Raw genomic sequence first — 9,544 nt, forward strand, 5'->3', positions numbered from 1 at the left:
CTGTGAAATGTGACGGGCCCACATGGAGATAGGCTGCAAATACAGTACAGACGCTGGATCATGAAGACTCGGTACAAACAGAAAAAAGGTAAAAGATCTCAATAATAATTTTTGACATTGATTACATGTTGAATTGACGATATTTTGGATATATAAGATTAAAGAAAATTATGACAAAGTTAATTTCACTTTTAAAGAACTTTTTTTCACACGGCTGCTAGAAAATTTGACACTGTATTGACGGTTGTCAGTCTATTTCTACTGGATGGCGCTGGTCTAGACAATACCACCTCCACCTTTTCCCCACACCTATGGCTGCCCCCAACTGATAAGGTCCCTTTGGAACCCTAATAACTATCTCTTATTGCTTCTTGTGTGCCAGACACCACACTAAATGCTTCCCATGTTATCGCATGTAATGATACAGTTATCACAGTCTCTAGTCCTCAGATGAAATGTCCCCAAGACCAGCTTGTCCTGAAGTTTATCATGTCCTCCTGTCACTGTGCTCCGCCAGCCGCAAGCTCTTGGAGATTAGGGTGCGTTTCCTGTTTAACTCCCACTTCCTAGCAAAGCAGTGCGTGAGGTGCAGAACTCAGTGCGCTGAATAAAGAAGAAGTTGTGAGGTTAAGGGACTTGCCACTCTCTGGGTCACACAGATGCTCCATGGCAGTGTTACCAACCGGGCTTCTTGAACTTTTTTTTTTTTTTTTTTTTTTTGGCCACACCGCACAGCATGCGGGATCTTAGTTCTCCGACCAGGGATTGAACTCGTGCCACCTGCAGTGGAAGCGCGAAGTCTTAACCCCTGGACTGCCAGGGAAGTCCCAGGACTTTTTAAAAATAAATTTATTTATTTAATTTATTTATTTTTTGGCTGCGTTGGGTCTTTGTTGCTGCACGTGGGCTTTCTCTAGCTGCGGCGAGCAGAGGCTACTCTTCGTGGCGGTGCGCAGGCTTCTCACTGCAGTGGCTTCTCTTGTTGCAGAGCACGAGCTCTAAGTGCGCGGTCTTCAGTAGTTGTGGCGTGTGGGCTCAGTAGTTGTGGCTCACGGGCTCTAGAGCGCAGGCTCAGTAGTTGTGGCGCACGGGCTTAGTTGCTCCGAGGCACGTGGGATCTTCCCAGACCAGGGCTCAAACCCGTGACCCCTGCATTGGCAGGCGGCTTCTTAACCACTGCGCCACCAGGAAAGCCCCCCAGGACTTTTTAATCAATAGAAATTGATAAGAGGTCAGAGGAGAATTCCAGGCAAGGCTGTATTGGGACTCATGCTGCAGCACGAGGGTGTGAAAACAAGTAACAGGTTCCCTTGCTCACTCCCGGAGGGGGCAGTGAATTGGTCCCTTAAATGGTGTGAGGGTGGGAGTGAATCCATCCGTGGGGCTGGAGGGGTGGCTTGTGTAGTCCGCCCATCCACCTGGTGGCGCTATGTGCAGGGATCATGCGCAGTCTGCCGCTTTTTCTCCCAGCGCTTCAGAAGTGGCAGCTGGATTTTGGCTTTTTTGTATCTTACTGTTCATAATTGACCGCACCCGCACACAGCGCGCAGTTATTTTTAGTCTCTTAGAGTTACTTTGTATTCCGTTGCTCGAGGAGACATTTGTCCAGGTGCAAGCACTGCAGTAAAGGTCCCAGGTCCCAGCCTGTCTCAGCAGCACCAGCATTTGAATCCCGATCTGTCTATAAAGTGCATCTTTTTTTTTTCCTCAAAATACCTTTTTTGCAAACATATAGGAAAACTTGTGGAACCTGCATGTAAGAAGTAACTCCACGTCCAGTGGAAAAGAGAAAGTCATCTGGTATTTCTCTGTATCTTCTCTCAGTCTCTCTCCATGTAGTGTCTCACTGGTGTTTCTCTCTGCGCTTTTGCTCCATTCACTTCTTTGCAGATTGACTTCCTTTGCAAGGCTGTCAATTTCTGACCCACCGTAATTTTGCCTCTCATTGGTATTTCATTTGCTTGGTACTAATTCCACATGGTTTGAAGTTTGACTCCTTCACGCTGACTCACACAAGTGCGTGCTTTTTAACTATCACACAGACTGCCTCCCAGGTGGGGTTGTGCAACCAAGTAGTGTGCAAATAAGTGGTAAACACAGAAACTGGTTCTCATCATTGGCTGCTGGGATGAACACTTGTAAGAAACACAAAGGACCTAGGAAGAAGGAGTTTTGTTAGGTAGATGAGCCTGGACGTCCTGCCACCCTTCCCGGCCTTTAGAGGCAGCTGACATGCAATAAACGCTGCGGACACCAGGGGGCGATGTGTGACCACCATTTCTCCCTGGGCTCCCTTCTTCCACACCTCAAAGCAGTTTTATTCCAAAAAAACAGGCCTCCACTTCGCTGGTTCTAAGTCATGGACCTCACAGACTCTCTTGACAGAATTTCCCCGGAGTGATAATACTAACCTTCGTGACAAAAAAAGTCCACAACAGCTGCAGTCTGAGTAATTCTTTTTTAAAAAACTTTTCATTTTACACTGGAGTATGGTTGATTCACAATGCTGTGTTAGTTTCAGGTGTACAGCAAAGTGGTTCAGTTATACGTATACACGTATCTATTCTTTTTTCAAGTTATTTTCTCATTTAGGTTGTTACATAATACTGAGGCATTCTTAGTGGCAGGAAAATGTTTCCTTGGTTGCCCAGACAACTCGGAGAAGGGTATAAAGGCAAAGAATCATAGATCGATCGTTAACCGTCAATGGGCAAGGAAGGGTGGCTGACCTCTGTCCGGAAGGTGCTGGGTCCTGTCTGGGACAGTCTATTATGTTTCTTTTCTGTCTTTCTCCTCCCTTTCACCTAGAAGTAAATCATTTCTGTTTTGAGAAATGAACAAGGCCATCAGAGATGAGCTCTGAGTATGAGATGCCCACGCACAGGCGCTCCGACTCCCTGACCTCCAGGACGTTTGCACATGATGTCTCCTTGCCCTCAGCATGGCCCCAGGAAAGCTCTTCATCCTCGTGCCACTCCCGCCCACCCACGGGCTCGCTTCCCCAGCGCCCTGGGTCTGGCAGCCCCCATCTCACCCCGACTACCCATGACCTTGTTCTCTCATCTCCTCTCCCCGGCCTTTGCTGCTCCACCTCACCTGAAACCCCACCTGCCTCTCACCCACAGATCCAGCTCGCCCTGCACGTCCAGGGTCAAAAGACCCTCCTCCCTCTGAGTCTGTAGCCCTCTCCCCTCATCTGCTGTCCCCAGGGAGGCAGCCCAGTGAACTGGCGGATGCGTGAGCCCTGCCCTCACCCTGGCTGAGCACCCGGCCTCACTCTCTAAGACCAAGGTAGGGAACCTTGGGCACTTGCCTTAATCTCTCTTACCTTCTGCTCTTCAAATTCCTTAATTGCTTCATCCGTGGGCTTCCTCTAGGGCACCCACGGTCGTCACCATGACCTGTGATTGTCACCACGACCTGTACCTGTCCTTTCCTTTGGGAGGGCAGGGTTGCCACATACTTCCGGCTGTACAGACTTCTCTTACCTCCGTGTTGGAAAAGATTACCTGGACATGGCTATAGGGGTCACAGCCCATTAGTTTAAACAGTCCAGGGAATAAGGGGAAGAGGACCTTGTCAAATGGTCTGGAGTGAGTGCACTAGAGAGAAAACACCTCGTTTGATCCTTACCACCCATCTACTAGATAGAGAGCAACCCCATTTTACAGATGAGGAAAACAGAGGCTCACAGGAGGTTAAATAACTCACTCAGAGTCACCTGCACCTCCAGGGGTGCAACTTGACCTCATAGCTGTGGTTCCAGAATTCATCCTCATCCTGTTGTAACTCGTGGTTCCTTGCAAGTCTGCTCACACCCTGTTCCATGGAGGCACTGACCGAGGGCGTCCTGTTTATGCCTTCCCAAAAAGGGAGCCACAGCTCTAAAAAGAGAAGGGAAATGATAAATACATGAGAACACTCTAGGAAATACTGGATTTGACCACTCCAGGGACTGGGCAAACAGAATCAACAGAGAGGCTGAGAGCTGTCCCAGTCCACTTGACTGGATGGCTCTATCCAGACTGTACGCAGGTGTGGTCAGCAGTGGGGCCACTGACACCCCACACCCGCCTCTCCATCCCAGGCAGCCCAGGGAAGCCCTCCTGTTTGTATTTAGTAAAAAACAAAGACAGTGTCTTTGGTTCCGATGGAGGGAAATCACAGTATCAGCAAGAGAGATGTTTCTCTAAATAAGTTATTTTTTTATTTCTTTTTTTAAAAATTGAAGTATAGTTGATTGACAATGTTGTGTTAGTTTCAGGTGGACAGCAAAGTGATTCAGATATAGATATAGATATAGATGTATAGATATATATACTCTTTTTCAGATTCTTTTCCCTTATAAGTTATTACAAAATATTGAGTATAATTCCCTGTGCTATACAGTAGGTCCTTGTTGGTCATCTATTTTATATTAAATACGTTTCATTTCATAAAATTTAGAATTCCCAAGCGCATTTGAACTAAGACCCCCATCTCCAAAGATACTATTTTTTACCTAATGTTCAACCTTTCCATTACACTTTCCGACAGGGAAACATCTCCTATGCGTTGGGTCCACCTGTTCTTTTTCCATCAGCCAGAGGGCAGAGGTAGAGGTGGAGGTGGGCTTGGGGGCTCTTAACTGGGGAGGAGGAGTGGGTGTAATTCCTGATTCCACCACGGGGTGGCAGTAGCAGCTCAGAATGTAGGGGCTGAGACATAATCAGTTTTGCCCCCTGAGAAGCCACTCTGGAAGGCCCTCCAGGTTGGCTGTGCCCCCGGGGAGCTCTCCGAATGTGGGATGAGGGGAGTGTGCAGGGAGGGAGAAAAGTGGCGGTCAAATTTTAGAGACTGTGTCTGATGGCTGAATGTTCTTCTGCACATGCACTTTGCCTTCTTTTCTCTCATCGACCCAGGGAGCTAGAGACGGCAGCAGAGGATCAGGAATTTTTCTCTTGCCATCGTGTTGCAACAGACCCTGCCTTTGGATCCGAAACTCCCAAAGACCAGCCTGTTCTCATTGTATTGGGGCTTCCTTACTCCCAAAGTGATGGCTTTTAGACTGGGGACCACTGACTTGCTCTGCCTTCTAAATGCTCTCCCAAAGCACACCCCCTGCTTTACCTGCTGTTTTCCTTCGGTTCTGGTCCTCAGGACCAAGCCCAGGTTCCTTCATCGGGGGTCGTAGCCCTGAGTCTTTGCTCTTGTCAATCCCCTCTCTTCTCTGGCCAGACTTAGTCTGTTTCCTGCCCCCAGCCGCGGGGTCCTCTTTGCCGTCTCACACCAATTCCTATACCTTCCTCCACCACTGCATCTTCTGAAAGATACCTACCCATCCCAACCTTCGCTCGTATCCTTACAGCCCTTCCCTGACGTCCAGAGTATTCACATGCACCGCTTGCCTGGTGCCACCAGCACCATACAAGACTCCGCTCGCCTTGTTTCACGGACGCTGGCAGCTCAGTCCCTCCTTGACACCCCGGGCCTCAGCTCTCACGACACGTCTCATTCTCTCCAGGAATTATTTTTTTTTAAGGTGTTTTTCGCACCCAATAACCTATTATGGACATCAGTTCACATCAACACATAGATCTACATCCTGAGAGGTGTCTAGTGCTCCACTGTATTTATGTCACATAACGTGTTTAATCAATTCCCTTGTTAACGGTAACATCAGAGTGTTAAGTATCTACTGATGATACTTTTTTTTTTTTTTTGGCGGTACGCGGGCCCCTCACTGTTGTGGGCTCTCCCATTGCGGAGCACAGGCTCCGGACGCGCAGGCTCAGCGGCCATGGCTCAAGGGCCCAGCCGCTCCGCCCTGCGGCATGTGGGATCTTCCGGGACCGGGGCACGAACCCGCATCCTCTGCATCGGCAGGCGGACTCTCAACCACTGCGCCACCAGGGAAGCCCCACTCCAGGAATTATTGCATGCTTTTCTTTCTTCCCATCTGGACTGTGAGGTCCTTAAGACAAGAACTCATTATGTTCTTTTTGGACACACCGGTAGTAAGTACTCAACAGACACTGTCCTTGACTCTCTGGAAGTCCCGAGGCCTCTGCTTGTCTGTCCGGGGAGAAGTGCAAGGAAGCCAAGCCGGGCACTGAACCAATAGCCCCTGTGTGTTAGTGTGCCTGACCAAGGGCCACTCAGGTAGCTGTTGGACACTGCGGGGTTAACATGCAGACACTGTGGGTGATTCCAAGTAAAGAAAGCAGCGGGTGGCATGGATGTCATGGAGGGGGGCAGCGGGGAGGGACTGGGTGGGAGACGGCAACGTTGAAATGCACAGGAAGGCACGGGAACGTGGGGGAGGTGTGGCTGGGCACCACCTCTGCACCAGCATGTTAAAGTTTGGCCGTGGTTCAGGCCATCTCAAAGTGTCTCCATCATAAAAGCTCCCCACCCCTTTCCAAAGTTCCACACCCACAGGCCACGCTCCCCTGGGTCTCGCTTGTCGACCGCCTCTGGTCCAAGCTCCAGCCAGAGGGCGATATGGAGGCTCCAGGAGAATCCAACACGCTGCCCTGAGCGACCTAGATGGTAGGCCCCTCAGCCAGTCTGCTCTCCCCCGAAACCTCGGCCGCTGGCTCCCCCACACCCCCATTCCTCTACTTCAGCCATATCCAGGGGTGCAGACCCCTGTCCTGCCAGCGCCTGTGGAAGCATGTGTAGGGTGGTGCCCATGACAGTGACAAGAGGGCAGGCAGAGCAGGCGGGACTGCAGGTGACTGTTTCCAGCCGCTGAGATACCGGGGTCCTTGGCCCTCAGCGCATCCCTAGCCTTTCCTGCGGATGCTGCCAGCAGCCGATCAGGTTTCTACTGCGGTTTTGCATATGCGCACGTGGCCTGCAGGAGTGAGCCGAGGTTCGGAAAGATTATCAAGGTCCCCTGGAACCTTGCTGAGCATTTTCCAGCCTTGCGTGTTGCAGGATCTGGGGTAAGTGGAGAGGCACGGGTTACCCAGCTCGTCCTCAGCAGCCTGTAGCGTACGTTCCTTTATCTTCTGACCCCTCTTGTCTGCCTCCAGGGCAGCTCAGGGACTAAGCTGCTGTAGCAGTTGGAGAGCTTGACTGGGTCTCAGTACCAGAGCCTCTGCTCTTGTGACTCCACCTTTCATGAGTGTGCCTCATTCTCGCCCATTTATCACTCATTTTTCCAGTAGCCACCAGGCACAGAGCAGCTTTTGTCTACCTCTTCTGTATCTTAGGCTGAGTGTGAAAATCGTGATGGTATTACAGATACACAAGCTCAAAGAAAGAAAGACTGTGGCCAACCTGCAGCTAAGGGGTAGGAGGACCTTGGCACAGAAGCGATGGTCCCATCTCCCCGTCACTGGTCTTTCCATTCCCTTGTCCACAGCCACATGTTTTACTCTAATTTTTAATGACATGGAAACTTTTTCATCATTGAATGTTACCTGTATAAGGAAGACCCAGAACTAGATCACAAAAAGTTGACAGCAGTGATTTCTGGGTGGTTGAATGACAGTTGACATTTTGTTTCTGATTTTTTTTCTGTTTTCCACAAAGAGTATGTATTCATTTTATAATAAGAAAACAAATGTTATTTGGAACAAAGAAATGCATCACCAAAAAGCCTGGGAGAAAACACACCAAAGTATTGAGTGGCTGTCTTTGCACAGAACAGGGATATGTTTCTAATCATCAGACTTACCGCTGGGTCTTATTCTTGAATTCTACAGAAGATAATTTATCTTAAATTCTAAATACTTGAAGCATCCAAAGAACAAAATTAGTGATAACATAAGTGTGAAGAAATGATCCTCCGCTTTCAAAACTACTGCAATGAACTAGCTGAGGATGACATTGGAATAGTGTTTGGTGAGGCTCCATGGGGATTGTCTCTGAGCTCTGATCCTGAGACCGGACAAAGAAGTATGGATCCTGCTGCCCTGCTGTGGTAGAGGGCAGAGACGGAAAGGGCAGCAGGGTGGATCTGGATCGTGTAAATGTATTTGTGTGTGTGTGTGCATATACATGATAATAAAATGTCTTTTTAAAAAGTCATACTTCGGGAATTCCCTGGCCGTCCAGTGGTTGGGAATCGGCACTTTCACTGCCATGGGCCCGGGCGCAATCCCTAGTCAGGGAACTAAGATCCCCCAAGCCTCGTGGCATGACCAAAAGAAAACAAACAAATAAATAAATACAGTAAGGTGCAAACTTTCAAAGATGCTAACGTGCATTCACACGTCCAATCACATAAGTTAGTTCACGTGTCTGGCATACATTGTCATGTGCGTGCATCCTCTACAAGTAGTTGTGCTTTTGTGTACTTTACTGTACAGTACTGTAAAGAGTACCGTAGTACAGGATCTTTATTACAAGCCCGGGATGTCCAGATTAAGTGTAAAAGCAGCAGTATATAGCCGATTGTGTTAGTTGGGTACCTAGGCTAACTTTGTTGGACCTCCGGACGAATTGAACTTATAAACATGCTCTAGGAACGGAACTCGTTCGTATGTAGGGGACTTGTAAATAAGTCATATTCTTTTGCTCTTCCAGGATGAAAAGATCTAAATTCTAGCACTACTGTTTACCAGGAACCTGTTACATCTCAGACCTTTGGGTAAAATACCAGCTTCAGTATTTGCTTCTTTGGACTTGTTGATTCCTCTGAGGTCGGTCTAGATGGAACTATCTTTTTAGTGTTCTGTTCTCAGTCTGAGAACTCTGACCCAGGTGCACACGTCTGTTGGCTTTGTGAGTCAAGAGTTGGCAAGCTGGCGGGTAAAGGCGTAAATGCATCCCTTTGTAAGATCCCCGGCTCTGGCGGCCTCCACCTTCCTGCACATTGTGGGTCTCCTTTCCTGCACTTCAGTCATGTGGGATCATTGCCCGGGTGAGGGATAAACATGTGCATTGAATGCTCGCTGGCTCCTACACGTGCCAGGCATTTTTCTAACCACCATCTGAAGCCCTCCTCATGGTAACTCCGGGGTAGACATAAATAATGAAGCCGCATTTGCCAATGACACCACTGATGCTCAGGGCATGACATCTAGCTAGCGGAGGAGGTGCCGGCACTCTGTCCCCATGCCAGCCAGGGCTGGCTCTTCTCTGGTGAGCTGGGACCTCAGAGCTTCCTTTCTAGGCATTTCCAAGGAGCTCTCTGTTGTGTAATAAAGAATTTGGAGAGATTTCAGCCCTTGGGATCTCCCCAATGATAACAGTGCTTTTGTTATTCATGAGCCCATGGGATCCCACTTGAGTTTATGTTCATGAGGTGACTCTTGGTGTCTCCAAGATGACTTCAGGGCTGGGGGCTGGTCACCAGAGAAACCAACCATGAACTTAGAGGGTTGGGACTTTGAGCCGGCCTGGCTTCTGGGCAGGGGTTGGGGGCTGGAGATTGCTTTTAATCACGTGGCCAGTGATTTGATCAATTGTGCCTACATGATGAAACCCTGAAAAAACCTCTGGGCGCCGAGGCTCAGTGGAGCATTTCCATGGGGGCCACACTGATGTGCCCAGAAGGTGACAGGCGCTGACTTCACATGTGGAGGAGCACAGAAGCTCTGCATTCAGGGTA

Source organism: Mesoplodon densirostris, chromosome 9, assembly GCF_025265405.1.
Source record: "Mesoplodon densirostris isolate mMesDen1 chromosome 9, mMesDen1 primary haplotype, whole genome shotgun sequence".
NCBI lineage: Eukaryota > Metazoa > Chordata > Mammalia > Artiodactyla > Ziphiidae > Mesoplodon > Mesoplodon densirostris.